Genomic DNA, 27025 nt, shown 5'->3' on the forward strand with positions numbered 1-27025 from the left:
GCGCACGTCTTTTCTTCTCCGGGCCTATGCCCAAGTTAGACAGTGCACCTACTAACAAAGCGCAACATTAACTTATTCAAGCGCATAGCAACAACAAACAGAAAGTACGATAATGAAAGCTTACCAGCACCAGCAGCAAGTTGCGCAAACAAATCCTCATCCCGCGGAAGAACGAAGTTCTTCACAATACGGTGATACCAGAGCTCCTCATCAGGCCTCTTGGCAATTGTAGCCATCTTCCCACCTTCTCTCTCAAATGCAACAACATACAAAGAAACAACTGCCAAAAAGGAGAAGCAGGGTAAAAAAAGAGAGGAGAAAAAAATAAAAGCACAGGGCAAACACCAAAATCTTACCTTTGTCATCCTCCATATACACCGGCTTGTCTTCCCGGTTCATCCTCCAATTCAGACTCATGCTAGCATCAAAAAGAGCTTTCTCTGGCAAAGAGATAGGCGGAATGTCTTTCAGATCCTGGTACCAATTTTCGTCGACAGGGGTTTGCATGGTCTTAGTGGGAACATCCTCTTTTCCCCTAAAAGACATCCTCATCGGAATAACCCCCAACTTGATAAAGAAGAATTTTTGCTTCCAGTCATGGAATGATTTTGGGGGATTCAGCATAATCTTCTTCGACGATGCTCTTTGTACAAAAGAATAAAACCCCTGAAAACAATGCATCTAGTGGAAAACATGGAATCGGGGAACCGTCGGTTCGATATTCATCGTCCGGCATACAAACTCAAAATGGCGAACCCTAACCATACCAATAGGGTGCATCTGAGAGATATGGAACTTGTAATACTCAAAACTTTCAAGAAAGAATTTTGTTACAGGCAGACAGAAGTTGCTTGCACAAAAGAAATCCAAAAATAGGGTCACATACCCGGCCGGAGCATCCACCGCCGTCTGACCCTCTTCAGGGTATCGGGCACCCCAGTTTTCCGGAAACCGGAGATTCCGAATCAAGCCATCAAAAGTTGCCCTAGACCACTTTAATGGTGGAAGTTCGGCAGACATTTCATCAGTAGAATCTTCGTGATGATCTCCGGTTGACATAAGAGGAAGAAATTGCAAATTCTTTCTAGGAACGGATAAAGAAGACGAAGAGGGAAAAAAGGTTTCAAGAAAGTAATGATTAACAAGAATAGGCAAATCAAAACATTTATATACTCACTGCCATAAATAGCCTAGGTGACTGCAACAACCCCCTTTTCGGGATGGCACAGTAATCCAAGCGTCAGGGGCGAGTGGAGAAGAGCACAAACGCGAGTTCACACGCGCGTGTAAAGCGCGGCCAGTAATGCACATCTGACAGTGACAACCTGTCACTCGTCAACAGTCATTACTGTACCTTTCATAAACAAAGTCAAAGATTTTTAAAAATCAAAGTAATGAGCAGGAGTATCTTCTCTCGGAAGATCCTTCACTTTCGCGCCAAAAACCCCCATGACAAAAAACACCTCTCTCTTATAGTCCATGTCACACCCCTTTCTAAGGCGGAAGCACGAGGTGTGATCCTGAAAGGTTCTCATTGCATACGAAAGGTAAAAATACTACATGCTCGTAAAATAACTCCAAATGCCATTATCATTACATAATTAAAACTTAACATAGGTTAAGTGTTTACATCACAAGACAGCATATTGTCTGAAAAGTCTACACTTTATTTTAAAGACAAACATGAAGGTTTTGATTCTTATATCCCACACAAGATGGAATATAGAAACCAAACCCCACAAAAACAGGCATCGGAGTCTTGACATGACATGACTAAAACAAAAGCGATATCTTGGAGCAGGAGTAAGACCGCGCGCACATCCACTTTAGTTACCTGAAATACATGTGAGTTTTTGGAAAATCGTCAACATAAAGTTGCTCTCTCTTTAGTAGTTCCATAATGGTCCTGAGGTGTTGCTCGTGCTCTTCTTTTGTTCGGGAATAAATCAGAATATCATCGATAAATACAATCATGAATTTATCGAGATATGGTTTGCAAACGCGGTTCATCAGATCCATAAATATTGCTGGCGCGTTCGTTAATCCGAATGGCATCACAAGGAACTCGTAATGCCCATAACGAGTCCTGAACGTAGTCTTTTGTACGCTCTCTTCTTGGATCCTTAGCTGATGATATCCAGATCGAAGGTCGATCTTGGAGTAGTAACTCGATCCTTGCAACTGATCGAATAAGTCGTAAATCCTCGGTAGTGGGTACCGATTCTTGACAGTGAGCTTATTCAGTTCTCTATAATCGATACACATCCGCAGTGTTCCATCCTTCTTCTTTACAAATAAAACCGGAGCTCCCCAAGGCGAGAAACTCGGCCTTATGAATCCTTTATCCAACAACTCCTGGAGTTGTGTAGATAATTTTTGCATCTCGGATGGAGCAAGTCGATAGGGTGCCTTGGCTACAGGAGCGGCTCCTGGAACCAAGTCAATATGGAATTCGATTTGTCGTTGCGGAGGCAGTCCTGGCAAATCTTCGGGAAAAACATCAGGGAATTCCTTCACCACAGGAATGTCTTCGAGTTTCGGCTCCTCAGCCTTCTTATCTACTACGTGCGCCAAGAATGCAACACATCCTTTCCTGAAGCACTTCTGCGCCTTCATAAATTGATGATGCACAGAGGCGTGTCTCGTTTCTCTCCATGCACGATGAGAGTTTCATCATTCGCAAGAGGGATGCGAATGATTTTCTCGTGACAAACAACTTCAGCCTTATTCTTGGACAGCCAGTGCATTCCAACCACCACATCGAAGCTACCCAATTGAACATGTAAGAGGTCGATACTAAAGCTTCGCTCACCAAGTTCTAATGTACAACCCCTAACAACTTCGCCCGATTTGACAAGTTTACCATCGGCTAGTTCTATGGAATAAGGAATATCTAATCTACTAGATTCTATTCCAAGCATACGTTTAAATTCCACAGACATGAAACTATAATCGGCACCAGTGTCAAATAGTATGGATGCAAAGTGATTGTTAATGAGAAACGTACCGGTGACCACATTAGGGTCCTCTCGTGCGTTCCTTGCTCCAATCACGAATGCTTGAGCCTGAGCATTGTTCTCCCTTGGGAAATCTTTCTTGAAATGATCCTTGCTTCCACAACCAAAGCATCCTTGGTTCTGCCCAGCTCCATTACCATTCCGGTTACCATTACCATTGCCATTTCCACTACCGTTTCCATTACCAGCACCGTATGGTTTCCATTCCCGTTCCTATTACCACTTCCATTTCCTTTTCCCCAACAGTTCTCGGTATGCTGACCCAGTTTTCCACACTTGTCACATTTTGGGATGCGACAAACTCCTTCATGATGACGCTTGCACTGATTGCATTTGGGCATAGTGCCCTGGTATCCTCTGGAAGGGGCGTCATTCATGGCTGCAAGAGCTTTCGCCTCCTGAGGCGGGTTGGGGCCGCGCTTCTTATTGTTGGAACCCTTGTTGTTACGTGTCGCTTGATTCAGGCTCGAATGCTTCCTTTTCTTGTCACCAGACGACTCAGCATGCGTCTCGGTCTTTTCAGTTGGGTTCAGCGATAACTTCTTCCTACGGACAGCAACTTCAGAAAGGCAGACAGCCAGAGTTACAGCCTGAGTGATCGTTTCGGGTTTAGCCGAAGTTACCATGCTGCGAAACTCTGGAGCCAATTCCCATATGTAGCACTCAACGCGCTTAAATTCGGGAGTCACCATATAGGGGATCACTCTAGACAGATCATGGAACCTTCGGGTATAACCAGTAATGTCCGCACCTTCCATGGTCAAGTGCCAGAACTCAGGCTCCAACCTTTGGAGTTCAGCACGAGAGCAATACTTCTCTCTCATTCTTTCCTTCAACTCGTCCCAAGTCATTCCATACGCTGCATCATCTCCCAGGGTTTGGACTTGCAAATTCCACCAAGTCAAAGCCTCATCAACAAACAACCCAGTAACAAAAGTGACTTGCTGGTCCGCGGTACACTTGCTCATGCGGATAGTGGAATCAGTCTTCTTCGTCCAACGCACGAAAGCCACTGCACCTCCAGTGCCGTCGTAGTTCAGTGGCTTGCAGTCGAGAAACTGCTTGAAGGTGCAGCCTTGAGTTGTGTTTCCTCCAGATGAATCTCCATGTCCATTACGTCTAGTATTGCTTGGTCCTCCATTGTGTTCAGTGCGGTTCGCCTCATACTGGGCGATAGCTTCGGAGATCCTTTCTTCTAGCAGTCCTCGGCAGTGGGGGAGGAGGAGGTTGATCACGAGTGTTCACAGCTCTCCTGGGTGCCATGTTCTGACAGAACACAACACAACAGGGTTAGACATTTGTTTGATATCGTCATACGAGACAATAGTAGTATATATACACATGCATATACCCACATAAATGACATCAAACAATCCGCCAAACATATAAATCAATTCATACAGTAACAAGCATGCATAAATAGATAAATACTGATGTGTCATAAGATATTCACCGTGTCTTTATACATATCAGGACAACTTGTTACATCATCGTTTGCGAAGTAAACAAAATGCATAAGGGTTACATCACCCCATAGTACAAGTTTAATATATGTGAAGGAAGAAATGTCTTTCTTCACATTGGCGGTTCTTGTCTTTTATACCCTAAAACATTACTCCAATAGAGTATTTAATAGGCTGGGGGAGGGGGTGGGGGTGTTCACGTCTGACCTTCTCTTGTGCTAAAGAAATCTCGTTTGACACATGACAAGACTTGTTGTGGTTTCTGTGCACTGAATTCCATAATTATGTATGCATCCATAATTATGTAACTCCTTGCACAGTCCGCACAGCTTGTTTCATCATCGGGTCACTTCCTTCAGATAGGCCACTGCTTTCAGACAAAGACACGTGTACCTGTGATATTCTATTCCTAGTATATGCATATATTAATTATTACACATGTTTGCAAGAAATTCTTAGTCAAAGACAAGTGCTACTCCAGTGCACCCTAAGTCTTGTAGTGTCCTTACTTGACTCTTTGAAAACAGTTTCAGGTAGTGGATGTCGCAGAAAGTTTTATGCAATGAAAACTTTTGAAAAATTGTTTTCGTGAGAGGATCCTAAAGATTGTAGTCTAGACTCAAGAAGGAATCCTGGTTCACTACAATCGCAGCTCTGATACCAATCTGTCACACCCCTTTCTAAGGCGAAAGCACGAGGTGTGATCCTGAAAGGTTCTCATTGCATACGAAAGGTAAACATACTACATGCTCGTAAAATAACTCCAAATGCCATTATCATTACATAATTAAAACACAACATAGGTTAAGTGTTTACATCACAAGACAGCATATTGTCTGAAAAGTCTACATTTTATTTTAAAGACAAACATGAAGGTTTTGATTCTTATATCCCACACAAGATGGAATATAGAAACCAAATCCCACAAAAACAGGCATCGGAGTCTTGACATGACATGACTAAAACAAAAGCGACATCTTGGAACAGGAGTAATACCGCGCGCACATCCACTTTAGTTACCTGAAATACATGTGAGTTTTTGGAAAATCGTCAACATAATGTTGGTGCGAGATCATGCAGATTTGTGAAAAACATTTGAGCATTCGTTATGGAAACATGGTATGTAATTTAATGAAACAAGTATTTCTTTAAATGTAAGGAAATCGAGATCGCTAATGGTTTGCAAGGCCATTAACATGTGACACGTCATAGGAAGCATCCAAACCACAGGCATTTTTAGTTGTAGATTCACGACTAGAGACACAAAAGCACTACTTGGTAAAAGAGTGGCCAAGAGTGTGGTTGCCTGAAACCCATTAGATCTAACCTTTTGTTCCGCGGTCTTGGTATGTAACTGATTAATGGTGCTTATGGCACCCTATTCGTGACATGATCTAAAGTATCATTCCTTAGTTTTTGTATTCAACATACCATAACACATGTATTTTCCCCAAGTTTAGAAAACAAGTAAAAGTTTAAAAGTGGGGACATGAACTCACAACTTTGCGTTTCCTGCGTCGTAAACTTCACCGGTAGCGTCGTGACCTATACATGTTCTATTAATGTTAGTCACTAGACTTGTATCACACAAGTACAAGTCACCATCTTTTGTTTATGTATATGTTCTTTTGTTGTTAAAAATAATTTATATTTTTAACTTTTCAAGTATGTTACTTATATTATTTTCTCAAAAATAAATATAAGTATTTTGTATTTTCATCAAAAATCAACACTTTGATTTTTATTACTTTCTGGAATTATATTTCTTAAAAATAATATATTTTTAAGACTCGTATGAAATATATATATTTCGTCATGCTATAAAATATACATGTGTTTATTCTTGTTATCCACCCGAGTTATATATTTTCGTTCAAAAATATATTTTAAGTTCATAACTTTTCCAAGTTAAATAATATGTTAAGAAACATATTTTCATAAATATATTTTTCTCGTATTTGTCCATGTTCTTCTTATGTATTGTCGTGTATTTTGTATGTGTATTTTTGTATTTTTACTCCTTAGGAGTATTTAATGTATTTTCAAGTCCTACTACACTACTACATATAATCTAATACTAATAAAAAGATATAGATAATGCCACATGGCATTCTCATACTAAACAAAAGCCTACTTAAAGCCATATGTCATTTTCTCCTTCAATTCACATTTATTATTATTATTATTAATTATTTAATTAATTAATACAAAACAATAAAAAATTCCTTAACAACTTAATACTAATAAATATTTTATTGTTTACTTAGATATTAATTATTTAATTTTGACTTATCTAAAATATATAGTTAGTTATTAGTAACAATTCTACTTATAATAAACAATTTCATATAATGTCAATGTGACAACACCTTCTTATTCTTTAAAAAAGGATTTCTTTACAATAAATTATTATTTTATATTATAATAATAAAAAAAGGTAAATAATAGGTTAATCTGATATTTGAAAACCGGTTTACTTCCATGCTTTGAAAACACTTTTAATGTTATTAGACCTATGTAACAAACGCGTTTAAGGATATAATATCTTCATACTAATTTTGATACTAGTCTATACTCACTGGATGTCCTAAATGGAGTTATATTTTTAGGCTTGCCATACCATTGATAATTAACAAAGGTCAATGTTCCTGTGACGTTATTAAGAAATATTCATTGAAAGAATAGTTTATGTAACGAACTCGACTACAGGTCCTATCACTAGGTGACTAGGTTATTGAGGCACTCATATTATCCTCCGGAAGTAATAATAACACTTGAACATTTATCCATAGATTTCGTTTAATACCGCCAAATTGAAATATTTCATTTATATTGAAAAGAGATAGATTCCTCTCGCCCAATGTTTTACCATGACGATAAATAAAAGTATAGGACAATTTTTATGTAAAGTTGGTTTGTTTATAAGAGAATTGGTTTTTACACATGACCAACTGTTGCATCATCTACGGTAAAGAATTCACTTATATAAATTTACGAAGAGAATATAAAATTAAATAATTTACAAATTTATATCCTTAAACCCGTGTAGTACACGGGTCTAATAATCTAGTACACATAATGTACACTTAGCAGCACAAAATTTGGTGATCAATAAATATATATATATATATATTTCCCCAAAAATATACATACTTAATATCAATTTTTAACTTGAAGAAATCATCATTTTCTTAACTTGAAATTTTACACAAAAATTAGGGAAACCTTGGTAAATATTTTTAGGGAATAAGTTTCCCCAAAACTTATATTTTTCTAAGTGTCAAAATTTTATAAAAATTTTGACATAGCTTCCCCTAAAAATGGAGGTTTCCCATGTTTTCAAAACATGTGTTTATTTTCTTTTCAATCACCAAAACAATTTTCAACAATAATCATCAACAACATACACTAATTATTCCATATGAAACATCATGGTGAACTTGTTTCTTGTTAAAAATGTGTAGTCTTTTAGATCTATACTCTACATATTATGATCTTTCATAAACAAGCCTTGTGTTAAACTTTTAACAAACTTTTCATAGATATTAGTTTCAAAATTTAGTTTAACACACACTTTATTACCTCAAGATTACAAGTTTATGTGTAAAAATTCCTATTTCAAGTTCACATTATGCTTCACATGTTCATCTTCAAGTTTAACCATGGATCCTTCAAGATTCATGCTTATACTTGGTAGATCTAAGCTCTAACATACTAGATCTAAACATAAACACAAGATACAACATCAACACATCAATACATACACTAAAATTTCATGTAATCACTTATTTTCTTCATGAATATGTTAGATCTTCTTATTTTTAACATTAGAAGTTAAGTTGTTTAGATGGTGAAACTCGTACATAACATAAACATGACTTAAATTAGTGAGATTAAGAGGCTTACTACTAGCTCTAATGGCTAGGGAAGTGGCACAAAAATGGAGATGATGATCAAGGAAGAAAGCGAGTGGTTAAAAGCTCCACAAGATGGTCCTTCAAGTTCCTACACTTCAAGCCTTCTTAGATGATCTCCATACACCTTCTATGTGACAACTGGCACCAAACCGGCAATTTTCGTACACTTTAATTATTATTTGATGACTGCAATTATGTGCTTAAATGTCAGCAATGTCTGAACACATACTAAACAAGTGAATTCATGCATGTTTTATACTACAACATATTGCTTTATGCATTAACAAGAGCGTTGCGTCAGAAATACTAGTAAACTCACCGGTAAGACATTTGTGTCAACAATTCTGCAGAAAGCAGTCAGACAATAAAATTGGAGCCTAGGTATAGGTCCAACGACAAGAATACATTAAAACCCAAGAGTACATACAAGGGTTTAATATATAGGCATTACGGAAGCAAAAATAAGCACTAAAAAGCACCCGAAACGCACTTTAAGTGCAGAATTTCATTAAATTCAGCTCAAATCAGCTTTTAAACGTATAAATATCATGCAGAATTTATGTTTTACTATCCAGAATATTTCCCTAAGTGTCGGGAATTAAAAGGGTTACAAAAGTGTACTTAAAGGGCACTAAACGGTGCAATTTAGCATTTTAACGGAACGGTATTTAACCGAACAATCGCACATTACCCGACACACAAAAATATTACTAGAAGCATAGTTTTATTATTACTAAAATAGTCATGATCCCCGAACACCTTAGCACCCACTAAAATATCTAATAACTAGCTTAACTAATTAAATACTTAGATTTGGATTATGGACTAACTAATTGGTTTTAAAAAAAAAATCAAAATACACTTTACCCCAATGTAAAGTGGACGGTCATGGGGACCTCCACTTGTGACCTCCATAGATCTTACAATATTTATTTGGATATTGCTTGGAATATGAAAGATATGCATGTACTTGTGGGAACATTAAACCTATTGGTCAATGCTCAAATGGAATTATAAGTAAGCATCTTCACCACACTTATCACCCCACGTTTCTTCCTTCCTCCTTCCCACCTTTCGGTTGAACCCCAAGCACCACACCACTATTATTTTTGTTTCAATCTCATCCATTTCCAAGTATACACAAGGTGTAAGATACAAGATAAGAAGGTTTGGTGGTCTCGGATCTTGAAGGACCCTCTTAGTTCGCTATTAACCATCATTTTCTTCACTTGAACTCTCTTAACTTTGAGCTAGTTGTAAGTCTCTTAGATCTACTCATTTTACATCCTATGAAGGTGGTTAATAGTTATATTAAGATGATATCTCATGAACACTAAAGGATCATAAACAAAGCTTTGAACATAGAGCTAACCTAATGATGAAATGTTGTTGAAATGTGATGAAGTAATATTAATATGAAGTTGTTTTGATTCTTGTTGATTACATGATGATTTACTTGTTAATATTGATGTTTGATGTTGTTGTGATCACTAAACATGATAACGTTATCAATCGAACCCGAGTTAGAAAGCTAAAAAGCTGAAACAATGGGCTGTTTGGTGATTACAGCCAACTTCAGTTGGCTGTAACAGAACCGTAACTTAACGAAAAATGTATTTTCTGAAGCCTAGATTTATGTATTATGACATAGGGTTCTAATGGCACTGGAATCATAATTTTTGGACTTCGTTTACTATTTTTAAAGACCCGATTTGTAACAACAGCTAAAGCTGAGTTTTTACAGCAGTAAATGGGTGTTATATTTTTAATCATAACTTGAAACCTGAGTAGAACTAGGTCCTGAAATTGGTATTGTAGATGGACACTGATGTCGTAGTAATTATCCCACTAGAATTTCGTCAATCCGACTTACAATGAATTTTTAATGAATTATTCTGTGGACTGCAGTTAGAAAGTAATGAATCTGATTGCAGTCTGGAAAATGATTTTTTATAAAATATTGGCAATGAACTGGACCCCGACAGTTTTACACAATAATATTTGGATCGTTTAAGATATTCTGTAAAAATTTGGAAATTTTTGGAATAAGTCAACTATTTTATTAAAATGCCCGAAAACAGCCGAGTTTTGGATATTTAAGTTGAAATGACATAAGTTGTAATTTGCGTGTCTAAATGTCGAGTATGTTATCTGAGGAAAAATATATATATTTGTTGATTGCTAAACTTTGTGCTAAGTGTATGAGGTATGTATAATACGTGATAGTGTATTAGGACTTGCAAATACACATACAACATATTTAGACAAAATACATAATTCGGGTGCAAAGTGCAAAATACAAGAGACTTATATTTATTTTTGAGAAAATAATATAAGTAAGACACTTAGTTAAAAATACAAATTATTTTTAACACAAGAAAACATATACAAAAGATAGTGACTTGTACTTGTGTGATACAAGTCTAGTGACTAATGTTAAGAAAACACATATAGGTCACGACGTTAACTAAGCAAATCCGGTGAAGTTTACGACGCAAAGGAACGCAAAGTTGTGAGTTCATGCTCCCCCTTTTCTCTTAACTGTTTTCAGTTTTATAACTTCGGGGGTGAAATACATATTACAAATACTACTATGATTACAAATGGTATGAAAACAAGAAGCACACTTGGTGAGAACGAGTACCAAGTGTGATGAGATATAAGAATACAAGAAACGCACTTGGTGAGAACGAGTACCAAGTATGATGCGTTATGAGAAATGATACGAGAAATCGTGTCACGAATAGGGTACATAAGCACCATTAATCAACAATATACCTAGACCGCAGAACAAAAGGTTAGATCTAACGGGTGTCGGGCAGCCACACTCTCGGTGAGGACGAGTATCGAGTAGTGTTTTTGTGTCTCAGAATATGCCAACTAGAAAATGCCTAAGGTTTGGTGACTTCCTATGTCGTGTCACATGCTAATGGCCTTGCAACCCATTAACATCCTGATACATACAGGAATACTTTATTTACATAAGATTCATACCATAATAAAACTTGATTTATACTTGAGTACGTGGTGTACACAAGTAAACCTGAATTATACATGAGTACGTGGTGTACACATGAATACTTGAGATATACATGAAAACTTGATTTATACATGACACAAACTATGTTTTCTTATAGAGTATACAAACGTGAAATACAAAAACTGCATGAATTCATACCAACATTATGTTGACGTTTTTCCAAAACTCACATGTATTTCAGGTAACTAAAGGTGGATGTGCGCGCGGTCCTACTCATGCTTATGGATGTCGTCTATGTTATGTTTAAATAAAGTTGTAAACTTTTAAGACAATGTTTTATGCTATCGTCACGAAACGTTAAACTTGTGTTTTCAAATTATGAAATGTTTGGTATTGAAGTTATTTTTATGAGCATGTAGTATGTTTACCTTTCGTATGCAATGAGAACCTTTCATGATCACACCTCGTGCTTCCGCCGCAGAAAGGGGTGTGACAGATTGGTATCAGAGCTGCGATTGTAGTGTACCGGGATTCCTTTTCGAGTCTAGTCCACAATCACTAGGATCCTTGCACGAAAACAAATTTTCAAAAAAGTTTTCATTGCATAAAACTTCCCGCGACATCCACTACCTGGAACTGTTTACATGAGTCAAGAAGGGGCACTACGAGACTTAGGGTGCACAGGGGTAGCACTTGTCTTTAACTGAGAAATTACTTGCAATTATGTGTGATAATTAACATATACTAGAAGTAGAATACCACCAGTATACACGACTTTACCTGAAAACAATGGCCTATCTGAAGGAAGTGATACGAGGACAAAACGAACTATGCGGACTGTGCAAGGAGTTACGTAATTATGGATGCATACATAATTATGGAACTCAATGCACAGAAACCACAGCAAGTCTTGTCGTGTATACATTCCCTCGGCGAAAGAAAAAGGTCAAACGTACACTCTTTGGAGTAATGACTTAGGGTATAAAGACAAGAACCGACAATGTAAAGTAAGGTGTTTACCTAATTATACATGCTTGTTGATGTATGAATTGATTTATGCATTGCGCGGATTGTTTGATGTCACTTATGTGGTATATGCCTGCGTATATATATACTATTGTCTCGTATGACGATATCAAACAAATGTCTAACCCTATTGTGTTTTGTTCTTTCAGAACATGGCACCAAGAAGAGTTGTGAATGCTCGAGATCAACCTCCCCCTCCCCCACTGCCAAGAACTGCTGAAGAGCTGAACGCTCTACTGGAAGAAAGGATCTCTGCTGCTATCGCCCAATACGAGGCGAACCGTACTCAAGACAGTGGAGGACCAAGCAATGCTAGGCGCAACGGGAATGGAGATTCATCTGGAGGAAACGCAGCTCAAGGTAACCTTAAAACAATTTGCTAAGCATGGAGAAATTAATGAACGGTCTTTGTTTCATTATTTCTTCGATTGCTCACAAATGAATTGGTTGGATCAATTACAGGCTGCACCTTCAAGCAGTTCCTCGACTGCAAACCCCTGAACTACAATGGCACTGGAGGAGCAGTAGCGTTTGTACGCTGGACGGAAAAAACTGAAGCCACTATCCGCATGAGCAAGTGTACCACGGATCAGCAAGTCACCTTTGCTACTGGGCTGTTTGTCGATGAAGCTCTGACATGGTGGAATTTGCAAGTTCAAACGCTTGGTGATGATGCCGCGTATGGCATGACTTGGGATGAACTGAAGGAGAAAATGAGAGAAAAGTACTGCTCTCGTGCCGAACTCCAAAGGTTGGAGACAGAGTTCTGGCACTTGACTATGGTAGGTGCTGACATCACTGGGTATACTCAAAGGTTCCATGATTTGTCCAGGGTGATTCCCTATATGGTGACTCCGGAATTTAAGCGCGTTGAACGCTACATTTGTGGACTGGCCCCAGAATTTCGTGGCATGGTAACTTCGGCAAAACCTCAAACAATCACCGAGGCTGTAACTCTGGCTGTCAGCCTTACTGAGGATTGTGTTCGTATGAAGAAGCTATCACTGAATCCCACTGAAAAGACCGAGACGCATGCTGAGTCATCCGGTGACAAGAAGAGAAAACATTCGAATCTGAATCAAGCAACCCGCAGCAACAACAAGGGCTCATACCACAAGAAGCGTGACACCAACCCCCCTAAGGAGGCAAATACTGCAGCCAAAGGATACCAAGGCACCATGCCTAAATGCCAAAAATGTAAATATCATCATGATGGAGCTTGTCTCATTCCAAGGTGCGACAAATGTGGTAGCTTGGGTCATCAAACGGAAGAGTGTTGGGGTAAGGGAAAGAATCGAAATGGAAACGGTGCTAGTAACAAGAACGGTAACGGGAAGGGGCGGAACCAAGGATGTTTCAGTTGTGGAGGCAATGATCATTTCATGAAAGACTGCCCAAAGAGAGACAACGCTCAGGCTCGAGCATTTGTGATTGGAGCAAGGGACGCACGCGAGGACCCTAACGTGGTCACCGGTACATTTCTCGTTAACAATCACTTTGCATCCATATTATTTGACACTGGTGCCGATTATAGTTTCGTGTCTGTGGAATTTATGTAACAACTCTCATTAAAGTCAATAATTAGGATGATAATTAATTAATAAGGAAACCATAATTAAGACACCTAGGCATGTCAAGCAGGTAGGTAGGCATGTCAAGCAGGTAGGTAGGCATGTCAATCAAGCAAGTAGGTAGGCATGTCAAGCAGGTAGGTAGGCATGTCAATCAAGCAAGTAGGTAGGCATGTCAAGCAGGTAGGTAGGCATGTCAAGCAGGTAGGTAGGCATGTCAATCAAGCAAGTAGGTAGGCATGTCAAGCAGGTAGGTAAGCATGTCCCAAAAATTAGTATAAATAGAGGACACTGGGACTTGATTTTGGGCACTGAAACGACGATAAAACTCCAAATACACACGGAGATATCGCCTGTATACTATTAAAACACACACAGATCTCGAATCGCTGCCGCAATCAGGGTAATAACTCGATCGCTATTACGATTCAACGTCCGATCGATTATAACTATCCAACGATTGTCCGAGTGCTGCTCAAATTGAGCTTGTACTTTGATTATTCATCGTGATTTCGACTTGAATACTTGAGTGCTGTTCGAATTCGAACTATGCTCTGTTATTCGTTGTGAATCCGATTGAATTATTAAGTATCGCACTTGTTAATCGATGTGAGGGTTTGATCTCGTGAATTGACGTAACTGCTGAATTAGTTACTAACCCGTTTGTGTGTGTGTATTATTATTTAAATTAGGTTAATCACAGGCAAATCAGTAGGCTTATATCTTGCTCGTTAAATCTGCAATGCGAGTCATTCCCCTTTTACAACTCTTTTCTCACAGTTTGTGAGTCATTCTCTTTTCTCACAGTTTGTGAGTCATTCCCCTTTTACAACTCTTTTCTCACAGTTTGTGAGTCATTCTCTTTTTCTCAAACTGTTTTACAATACCTCAAAATATTTTCAAAAGTTATAATTACAGGGACTAAGTCGTGGATATCTTGATTTATTGGTTAGTGGGGTATTGTGCACATTACTATTTCTCCCAGTTAGGTTCATTGACCTACTAGGGAGGAACGTCACTATTAGAGTTCATTGACCTAATAGTGGTATGACCATCGTCACCATTGTGACTTGTCACCATTGTGGCAGAAAGCCAGATAAAGATAAGATGTGAACCATTGTAATCGCTCTTATGCTGTAATTTATAACTAAGAGTCATTTCATAAAACCTGAATGAACTCACTCAGTATTTCCCGCTGACAAAACCTTTTTAAAACGCGTTTCAGGTAATTATAGTAGATTGGAGTAAGAATTGGATCCGGCACTGAAGGACTTCAAGAAGTGGCTTATTTTATTAATTAAATCAACTTAAGAAATATTGTTTTTATTAAAAGCTACCTTTGTAAAACATGGAATTTATTCCATCTATTTAAATAAAATCCGGTGTTTCTAAACTCTGATATTTTTCCTAACTCACGGTCCTGATAAATTTCCGCTGCAATGTTTTTCAAAATAATCACCGGTACCACTGGACTGCTCACGGCACCCGATTCCGTCCAGGGTGGGTCGGGGGTCGTGACAGAAATAAGGTGGTGTCAGAGCCACTTCTCAAGCCACTGATTTAAGCCAATTAAGTATTTAGAAAATACTTAATTTCCATTAATTGCTATTTTGTGATTATTTGTTTATTTATCTGACTGATTTAAACCAAAGTTTTATAAATACTTCATTCTGTCAAAATCTTAACTTACCTTTAACTAGCATTAGACAAATCTTTACAATCGAAAAGGGCAAGTGGAAATCCCCTCATCTATTTCAGTAAATCTCGAGGACGAGATTTTTCTTAAGGTGGGGAGAATGTAACAACTCTCATTAAAGTCAATAATTAGGATGATAATTAATCAATAAGGAAACCATAATTAAGACACCTAGGCATGTCAAGCAGGTAGGTAGGCATGTCAAGCAGGTAGGTAGGCATGCACTACAAGAAAAGTGACCATTAGAGACTAAATTATTAGGGACTGATATATCAGTCTTAGATATGTAATATCTAGGACTGATTTATCAGTTAGCGATAGTATTTGGGACTGATTTTTATGTAACATATATTGGCGGCTGATCTTTAGTCGCTAATATCTTGACACCCTATCTGAGACTAAATTTCAGTCGCAAATGCGTCCGCACAATAAAGGGTTCCGGAGGGAAACTCATCCGCAACTGAATTTTGGTCCAAAATACCTTCCATCTATAATGAAAAATGGCGTAAATGTAAGGGCGACTGATATTCAGTCTCTAATACAGAGGTAACTCATTAGAGACTGAAAATCAGTTCCTGAACCAGATTGGATTAAGAACTAATATTTAGTCTTTAATGCCTTTTGTATATGAAATGATTAAGGTCTAATTTTTAGTCTTTAATATGTTCCCTTAATATGATAATATCTAAACTGTAATTTAATATGAACTTATTAAGGACTAGTATTTATTCTTGAATGCCTTTTGTATATGAAATGATTAAGTAATTTTCTTTTAATATGATAATATCTAAACAATAATGTCATAAAGTAAATAAAAAAACTAATAAGTAATCTGTTTTTGTAATATATAGCAACGTAAGTTTAGGAAATTTAATAACATATTATATTAGTTTAAATTAAAAATGGTGGTTTAAGATTTAATGAATTATATTGAGGTACAAGCAATATCTCTTTGATTTGGATTCTATAAAAGCGAATACTGCTTATTACTTGTCCTAAACTAAATACCACTTACTATGAGTACCACTTGCTATATCAGGCATCAGGGTAAGGTTATTGTACAAATGTCGTTTAAATACTAATGTGAAAAGTGAAGGGGAGAATTTTATTTTTATTTTGAATTTTTCCCCATCTTATTAAGCACGTATTTTAATCTAAAAAAACGTGTATCTACATTAGTAGAGTAATTATGTAATTACTCTAATATAATTGCACATAAGTACCATGCTAGAGTAAATACACGAAAACCTTTTTTTTTTTTACATTTTGCTACTAAACATCAATGCTTAAATAGATGGGAAAAAACATAAATAAAATAATATAAGTTTTCTTCTTTTCATGTTTAGTATGATAAGACCTATTGTATTTGATCTTTATCTTACTATCTAAAGCCTACAATTCTGTACACAACAAACAAACGAATGAAAGAAACAATATGGACGACAATGTGGCTGGAGAGGCATGCATATCAACTATTGGCGTAGTGAACTGCGTTCGGCCGATGAGAGAGACGACGAGACTAAAAGCATCAACGACAACTCATCTTCCCGTCCGGATTCCAAAGCACCAAAACAAACGAGGAGAACTGTTAGAGGAGTTTGACTCTTTGCGTCCGGTTTGGTTTAGTGGGGACCACACACTCATATTCAATAAAATATAATTTGTTTTTTTTTTTTTTGTGTATAAGTGGGGTGTGATATGGAGTTTGGAATGACTTATTGTTAGAAGTAAAAGTAGGCGTAGAATGGTTAAGGTTTGGTATGATGTGGTGTAATGATGTGGCAGGATTGGATTTTGGACTTTGAACTTTGACCATCCAGTCACCCACTACAAATAAAAAGCCATTTGGAGGCACACAACTTAGTGACATTTAGCTTTCATGCCACCAATTTTGTTTTTTGATAGCACTTCACATGTGTTATATTAGCTTAAGGGTGTAAACGAGCCAAGCCACTCATCAACTACTTGAGATCGGTTCAAAAATGCTTGTAATGAGCCGAGCCTAAATTAACTTGAGCCTGAGTCCGAGCCTAACGATAAGCTTGCTTCGTAAATGAGCCCGAGCTCAAGCTTCACTTATCGAGCCTATTATTTATATATTTTTAATTAACCTTATATTATATATATAATTAATAATAATTATAATTAATATAAATTAATTTTAATTAATAAATAATAAACGAGTTGAGCCTGAGCTGAGCTCAAGCTTGAAAACTACCCATGAGCTAAGCTCAAGGTCTAAAAATAAAGCTCGAACCGAGTTGAGTTTGAGCTTTCATAAATTAAACGAGTTTGAGCTTTGGCTCGGCTCAGCTCGTTTGAATTTCAAAGCTTAAGCTTGGCTCGACTCGGCTTATTTAGACCCATGTATTAGCTTGAAATACGCTTCAAGAAGCGTTTAACTCATATGCCAAACCTTTTTTTAAAAGTAAACTTCACTAATGATACCAACCCGAAAACCGGGCGACAAAAAGACAACAACACATAAATACAAATTTACACCGTTGTTTCTAGGTTACAAGTTTATGTTTGGAGTTATTTTTTAACTCATATGCCAAGCTTTACAACTTCAAAATTTCCCACGTTCTCAGTGAAAATTTCTTGAAAATATTCATTTCCCTCTCACTTTTGGTTTCCCTCCCCTTCTAAAATTTCTCCCCGACTCCTTTTCCCTCTTCTAAAATTATAATTTGTCTTTCATTGTTGCGTTGTTTTTTTTCTCTAGAACCCTAGGTTGCAGGTCAAATATCATTTGCGATTCAATTTGATTTACTTTTCAATAGATTATTAATCCCATTAGCCAATTCAAATTGATCGGAACCCTAGACTGCATGTCTAATCTCTGTTTATTCTGGCTTTTGCAGATCATTAAGCTCGTCTCGTCTTTTGTGACTCGTCTTCTTCGCTGTCAGGTATATTGCCTACACTTACAGGAATCATAACTTTAGTTTGCTTATTGTGGTTTCTCAATTTCACGTTTGCGATATCATGGTGTATTGCAACATCATAATTCAGTTTACGATATTTTGGCTTCAAACAATTGTAGTTTCTCAGTTTCATGTTTGCATTTTCAATCTTTTAATTTTTTAATTCAGTTAGTGATAATTTTTTCTACAATTTATTCTTTGAGCCAGTCACATCTGCTAATTTTTTAATTGATCATTTGTTTTGTTATATGATGGGCCAACTGTATATTTTCTTTATCGTATTAATTTGATTTCAATCAGTCGATTAAGGCTTTCTTGCATTGATTCATATTGCTTGTGCCTCTCATGACTACTTTCATTTATAAAGAAGCAAAACTTAAGATATCCTCACTAGTTTGTTGACCATAACAGCCAATATAAGCCCAAACCATGAAATCATGGACAGATCTTGGACGTATTTTGCGTGCAACATGGAACTTGAAGTAGATGCTGAAGAAAATGACCATAACTCAATTATTACTCATTAATCAATATTCCTATCTAGTGATGGCTAGTGGTGCTGGCGGCAAGGTCTCTTTCAAGGTTATCGCACCTCTGATCCCAAGCTGCCAATCAAAGTGTCCGTATTCAATCTTCACCTTCAATTTCTAGGGCTTTTTTATTGATATATCTGTTAAAAGTACTTTATTTTGCTGATTGTGTTTCTGATTGAAAGTTGTTGGTGATTTATAGACTTAGCCCTCCAGAAGGAGCTCCTTTAGTGTTGCTCTTAAATTTGCTGCTGAATAATTCAAAGTTCCTCAACAAACTAGTGCTGCCACCACCAACGGTAGCTTGTTTTCTCGTTTTGATTCATTTCGTTGATGTTTTTATTTGATTTTTTGTATGCATTTTACAGATGTTTCAGAGCATCACCATATGCTATTCTAGTTTTACTCACTTCTTTATCTGCAACACGACAATTGCAATGCACCTTAAAAAGATTTATTCAAACATCACTACATTTATATGTCATTTGCCAAACAAAGTGTTGAGCGTATATGTGATAATAATATATTCCTGGTAAACATACCTAACTTACAAAAAGTTCTAGTTTGGAACCAACTGTTAGTTTTTATAACCATTGACGGGTGGTCCGTAGGACAACCCTTAAAAGGCTTAACATAATGCACATTCTACATTTTATCCGTTTATTTGCGTGAATTAGGTAATCACAAGATGATGTTGATGCAGGTGTTAAAGTGTGCAAGATGCGGGTTTTAAGGAGCTTGAACGGATGCTAGAAGCTGGCATGATCAAGATGCGTGGGAACCAAGGGAAATGAAGGAAACAAGAGCAAAAGGCCACTCAGGGCCGTAAACTACGGCCTCTGCCGTAGGCTACGGCACCTTGACATTGGCCAAAAGTGTGCACCGTAAGACAGGAAACAAGCGCCGTAAAGAACATTGGTCGCCGTAAGCTACGGCGATGAGCCGTAGCGTACGGCACTATGCTGAGTCCCGGAATGATATTGACCGCCGTAAGCTACGGCACCTGGCGTAGCTTACGGCGCCGACTGATCCAAACTCGTAACTCCTGCATTGATTGGCCATTTTATGGACATTTTATGGTTACTCATCATGGGTTTCGGTTACAAGCTGGTAGGGGACGAATTTGGGCATAAATTAGAGACTTGGGAGCTAGAGAGAACATCTTGGAACTAACTTTCACTAAATCTTTGATCACCTATCAAACAATCTTTAGCTTTTCATTTAGTTTTTGTTGGTGAAACTTGTGAAGACTATTTCCTTTTCAATTGCTTGCATTATGTGTGTTAAAGCCATGAGTGGCTAGATACTTGAATGGTTATCTTATGTTGAAGGTTTGTGGTAAACTTTTGTGTTTTTATCTATATTTCTAGAATAACAATTCCTCTTCGTTTGAATTGATTGTTATGGTGTATAATTGCTTGTTAGTAACGTGTTGATTCTTACGTTGAACTAATTAGAAACCATACGTTCTTGGTGCCGTTGGCAATCGAGATATCATGGGTATAGTTAGGTTTGGGTAAGGGTTGATTGATCATCGGGTGATAACCTCACGTTCTCGGAATCTGAGTACTTCGTCCCCCTTCATCACTGCAATTGGTTATACATGAACTGTGTCTATATAGTTCTTTCTAGTGAATGTTAACACAAAAGTTGAAGCAAACCGGATACTAAAGATAGCCGTTTATTTCCAAATTGTTTACAACCTCAAATCTTCATTTTGCAAATTAGTTAATTAATCTTAGTTTTTAAAACCAAACAAATCAAAACAACTCGTGAATTTTATTTTTCGTGCAATTTGTTTAAATTAGTTAACTTAGAGAAGCATCGCAAATAGCACATTTTCCACAAACTCCCTGTGTTCGATACCCACTTGCCACTATTTACATAGTTGTTATTGGGATTAAATTTGCATGACCACGACATCACGTCAAATTTTGGCGCCGTTGCCGGGGAGTAGTGCGCAACGTGTGTTATTTTTGTTCTTGCTTTAAGTTTGTTATTTTTCTGGTTTACGCGAGGTGTGTTAGTGTGCAGGTATTTACAGGTGCATGCGTACTAGGAGCTCTCACAAGCTATCACCATTGGCGTTTGATCCGGAAATCGAGCGAACTTTGCGAGCAAACAGAATTTTGCTAAGGGAAAATACAATCAATAGTTCACCAACAACACCAATTACACCGATTACACCACTTCGATACATTATGGATCCACCACCACCACCACCCACTACGGGTGAATTCACCTCATCATTCATACCAACATCCACTCAACCCTCACCAAATACTACTATTCCACCAAATACTACCGAACCCACCATACTTCAACAGGTTACACCAACCAACACCACACAGCCCATTACTACCCAAGAAGAACCAACCGTCACCTTTAACCCTTCCACTACTATACCACCATTATCCCATTTTTTCCCGGGTGCGGGTCCGTCATATTCGAGCCATACTATGGCACCAATTTCGTCTATTGTCCATGCTACACCGTATCGACCACCAAATCAATCGGGTTTCCAATACTCGACCATTCCATTTGGGCAATCATCGGGAATTCAAGGAGATGGGTATGATGAAGGTTATGAGGAATTTGAAGGTTTTGATGAAGATGGGTACGGTTATGGGGGTGATGGAGAGCAAGGGGAGTACGATTATACGCAAGGCCAAGTACAAGTGATTCCAAATGTTGGTGGGGTTCAACAACAACAACTCATACCTCAACATATTAGGCCAAGGCCACAAGGGCCGCAATTGCAACGTCCGGTTCCTTTGCAACAAGTTCGACCACAACAGGTGCAACCGCAAATTCAAAGGCCAATTCAACAACCAATGGTACCACAAGGGCCCATGCAAAGACCAATGGGTCAAGTTCGTCCACGAGGTCGATTTGGTGTGCCAAGGAGGCATCTTAGGGAAAATGCAAGGGGAATTGAAGCACATTTTAGACCGGTGATTACTCACAACCCTTCACCGGTGGTTATTCCTCATAAAAACCAAGGGAGAACTTTTGAAGTAAGAACCAATTCGTTACAAAGTTTGCCGAAATACAAGGGGTTAGCAACGGAGGAGCCTTATTTCCATTTGGAGGCGTATGAGTCAATTTGCAATACTCTTGGGAGTCAAGGATTTTCGGCCGATGATATCAAGTTGGTATTATTTCAATTTTCTTTGGAGGACAAGGCAAAGAAGTGGTTCTACACTTTGCCTTCGGCATCTATTTATACTTAGATGAATTTTATACCGCCCAAAAGACCAATGATGCGAGAAAAGGGTTGAGGAGCTTTCAACAACAACAAGGCGAAATGTTCCATGAAGCTTTCGAGCGTTTGAACATGATGATTAAAAATTGTCCACACCATGGGATTGAGCTTTGGGAGTTAATGAACGCTTTTCATGAAGGGTTGTGTGCCGAAGATGCACGAGATTTGATGTCCATTACAAATGGGACATTTGGCACAAACTATGAGCATGAGGATTGGGAATTTTTGGAACAAATGGCGATCACCTCAAAGAGAAAGGCTCAAGCTTCAAGGAGAGCACGACCGGCCGTTACCCGAACACAAGTGCATGCGGTTGATGATGGTAACATACAAACTTCTAATAAAATTTATGATGTTTATGCATTGTGTAATGAAATAGGTCATGCGGCGGAAAATTGCCAAGGAATGGTGGAAGGGCAATTTGAAGAAGTTCATGCCGTTCAAGGTCAAGGAGGGGGTGGTAGAAATTACAATATGAATTCTAACACTTATCACCCCGGGTTGAGAAACCATCCGAATTTTCGTTATGGGAACCCTTCGAATCAATCAAACCCGAACTTTCAAGGTAGCCAAGGGAATTATGGTTCGCGCCAACCTTACAATAATCAAGGTGGATATAGAGGTGGGAACAACCAAGGATACCAAAGGCAATACCAAGCGGGTCAAGAACAAGGGGGGTCTTCGGGTGGAAATGAAATGATGGAAATGTTGAAGAGTATGCAAGCGGAGATGCAAAAGAGGAACCAAATGGATGACGCTCGCATACAAAAGGATGAGGCGCGAGACAAAGCAATCCAAACTTTGACCACTCAAATGGGTCAACTTGCAACCGAAGTGTCCGAATTGAAGAAGGGTAAAGGTCAATTACCAAGCGACACTAAGGTAAATCCATCCCATGGTACGTCAAGAGGTAACAATGTTAATATTCATCATGTGAGTGTTTTGAGAAGTGGGAAAGAGTATAAAACCAATCCTTCACCGGATTTGGTTGATGGGGTGGTTGAGGATATAACGGGTCAAGAAAGTGAGGAAGAAAATGAACCACCCATTGTTTCTTCTAAAAAACCCAATTTTGAAAAACCCGAAATTATTAAAGAAAAAGAAAAAGTAAATGAGGGTGAGGGGTCTAGTGAAGTACCGTTTCCCTCGGCTTTATTAGACCCGGGTAGAAAAAATTTTATTTCAAAACGGGGTCCTCAAAAAGAGGAAATGTGGGAGGTCTTCAAACAGGTTAAAATTAATCTTCCTTTACTTGAAGCTATTAAACAGGTGCCCGCTTATGCCAAGTTTCTAAAAGAATTGTGTACTCAAAAGAGGCAACAAAAAGTGCCTAAATTGGTAGACTTGACGGAGCGGGTAAGTGCGGTATTAAAAGGGGACCTTCCTCCTAAGTTACAAGATCCGGGAACGCCCCTAATAAACATTCAAGTTGGAAATTTTCAAACCACAAGGGCATTATTGGATCTTGGAGCCGGAGTAAGTATCCTACCGGGGGGGTTATATGACCAATACGATTTTGGTCCATTGAAGCGGGTTGAGACAACGGTTGTATTAGCCGATTTGTCTCATAAACTTCCCCGGGGTATCGTACGGGATGTTATAGTTAAAGTTGATGAATTTTATTATCCCGTTGATTTTCTTGTGCTAGATTACTCATCCGCGGACCCAATTCAACAACAAAATGTTATTTTGGGTCGGCCATTTTTGAACACCGCACATGCTATTATTGATTGTCGTTATGGCACAGTTGACATGACATTCGGTAATAGAAAAATGAGGTTGAATGTTTTTACTAACGGTACTAATGTGTATGGTGATGAGTGTTTCTTAGCAGATTTCATAGATGGTTATGACCCGAAGGAGTTCGAAGAAGAAATTTTGGGTTCTTGTGTTTGTGATATGTCTTTGCAGGTTCACACATGTGAGTTAGAGGTAAAAGAGAAAGAGCAAGAAGCTCTTGCGGTGAAGGAAGGAAGTCCACCATGGACTTACCAAACGGATACATTACCGGTGGAAATCGATTCGGGCACCAAGCCTTCTTTGGAAAGTCCACCAAGTGTGGAGTTGAAGGAGCTACCAAAGCACTTAAAGTATGCATTTTTGGGGGAGAATGACACTTTACCGGTGATCATTGCTTCCAACTTGGAGGTAGCTCAAGAGGAAGAATTGATGCGGGTGTTGAAGGCACATAAGGCGGCGATTGGGTGGACGATAGCCGATTTAAAAGGCATTGGTCCATCCATTGTGATGCACAAGATTATTACAAGTGAGGATGCAAAGCCGACCCGTGAAACACAAAGAAGGTTAAATCCGAATTCGAGAGAGGTGGTGAAGAAAGAAGTTATCAAGTGGTTGGATGCGGGGATCATTTATCCCATTTCGGATAGTGCATGGGTAAGTCCGACACAGGTAGTGCCTAAAAAATCCGGCATCCAAGTAGTGAAAGATGAACAAGGTGAGCAAATCGCCACCCGCCCGGTAACCGGGTGGCGAGTGTGTATTGATTATCGGAAATTAAACGCGGCTACCTCAAAAGACCATTTCCCGTTACCCTTCATTGACCAAATAATTGAGAAACTTTCCGGTCAAAAATATTATTGTTTTTTGGATGGGTATTCGGGATATAACCAAATTGCTATTCACCCGGACGACCAACACAAAACCACGTTTACATGTCCATATGGTACATTTGCTTTTCGGCGAATGCCATTTGGACTATGTAATGCCCCCGCCACGTTCCAAAGATGTATGATGAGTATATTTTCGGACATGGTTGGGGAATCTCTTGAAGTGTTTATGGATGATTTTTCCATTTTTGGTCCAAATTTTGACTCGTGTCTTAATGAATTAGAAAAAGTTTTAAAAAGGTGTGTTGAGACAAACTTGGTACTAAGTTGGGAAAAGAGCCATTTTATGGTTCAAGAGGGTATTGTTTTGGGGCATGTCATTTCGGACCGGGGAATGGAAGTAGATAAAGCAAAAATTCGGGTAATTTCATCTTTACCCCCACCAAAGAATGTTAAAGGGGTGAGATCTTTTTTGGGACATGCGGGATTTTATCGAAGGTTTATTAAAGGTTTTAGTGTAATTACGAAACCTTTATGTAACTTGTTATTAAAAGATGTTCCCTTTGATTTTACTGACGAATGTTTGCAAGCGTTTCATGTTTTGAAGGAACAGTTGGTGAAGGCTCCTATTTTGCAACCACCGGATTGGTCAAAGCCGTTCGAGATTATGTGTGATGCTAGTGACACGACCATTGGAGCGGTTTTGGGTCAAAGGGTCGATAAGAAGCCGGTGGTGATATACTATGCAAGCAAAACTTTGTCCGAGGCGCAACTCAACTACACCACAACCGAAAAAGAATTATTAGCGGTGGTGTATGCCTTGGACAAGTTTAGATCTTACATTTGGGGGAGCAAGGTGATAGTGTATTCGGATCATAGCGCGGTCCGATATTTGATGGAAAAGAAGGATGCGAAGCCCCGGTTGATTCGTTGGGTGCTTTTGCTACAAGAATTCGATCTTGAGATTCGGGACAAAAAGGGATGTGAGAATGTTGTTGCGGATCATTTGTCCCGAATCCCGTTGGAAGGTGTTGATGACCCAAGTGAAATCAATGAACGGTTTCCCGACGAACACTTGTTGGCCGTCTCTACTTATGTTGCACCTTGGTATGCCCATTACGTTAATTATTTGGCTAAGGGTGCAATTCCAAGTCATTGGACTAGGAAAAGACGACAACAATTTCTTAGTCAAGTGAAGCAATACATATGGGATGAACCCGACTTGTTTAAAATCGGGGCCGATCAAGTGATACGAAGATGTGTTCCCGAAACGGAAGTTCTAGAGATTTTGATTCATGCTCATTCATCGGCGTGTGGTGGGCATTTTAGTGGGAACAAGACGGGTTATCGGGTGTTAGCTAGTGGGTTTTATTGGCCCACGATTTTCAAGGATTCTTGTGAGTATGCCCGGAATTGCATCAATTGTCAAAGAATGGGAAGTATTTCGAAACGTGATGAAATGCCGTTACACCCGATTTTGGTAGTAGAAGTATTTGATGTTTGGGGAATAGACTTCATGGGTCCTTTCCCAAACTCAAATGGGTTTTTATACATATTGGTTGCGGTTGATTACGTGTCGAAATGGATTGAAGCTATTGCCACAAGGACCAATGATCATTCCGTTGTATGTAAGTTTGTGCAATCTAATATTTTTGCTCGTTTTGGTGTGCCTAGGGTGATAATAAGTGATGGCGGTTCGCATTTCAAAAATTTCAATTTCGGAAAGTTGCTTAAGAGATACAATGTGAACCACCGCGTTGCTACACCCTACCACCCGCAAACGAGTGGTCAAGTGGAAGTATCTAACCGGCAAATTAAAGAAATTTTAATGAAGACGGTGAGAACGGATCGGAAGGATTGGTCAAGCAAGCTTGATGATGCGTTGTGGGCCTACCGAACGGCTTACAAAACTCCACTTGATACCACTCCTTATCGGATGGTTTATGGGAAAGGATGTCATTTGCCTATGGAGTTGGCACACCGGGCGTATTGGGCAATTAAAACGGTAAACGCAAACTATGATGAAGCGGGTCGGGCGAGAAAGCTTCAATTGAATGAAATTGAGG

The 27025-nt window shown here is 38.5% G+C and overlaps 1 long non-coding RNA gene and 1 other non-coding gene across 2 annotated transcripts; one reads left to right on the plus strand and one right to left on the minus strand.

Moving 5' to 3' along the window:
- The first annotated feature begins 18234 nt into the window (after window positions 1–18234).
- Window positions 18235–20470, plus strand: LOC110916954. Its single transcript, XR_004883850.1, has 4 exons — window positions 18235–18582; window positions 19009–19216; window positions 19330–19426; window positions 19831–20470. It is a non-coding gene; the product is annotated as an uncharacterized LOC110916954 (long non-coding RNA).
- A 1920-nt stretch (window positions 20471–22390) lies between these two features.
- Window positions 22391–22496, minus strand: LOC118488707. Its single transcript, XR_004885251.1, has one exon. It is a non-coding gene; the product is annotated as a small nucleolar RNA R71 (small nucleolar RNA).
- Window positions 22497–27025: the final 4529 nt, after the last annotated feature.

This window comes from Helianthus annuus, chromosome 16 (assembly GCF_002127325.2).
Source record: "Helianthus annuus cultivar XRQ/B chromosome 16, HanXRQr2.0-SUNRISE, whole genome shotgun sequence".
Lineage (NCBI taxonomy): Eukaryota > Viridiplantae > Streptophyta > Magnoliopsida > Asterales > Asteraceae > Helianthus > Helianthus annuus.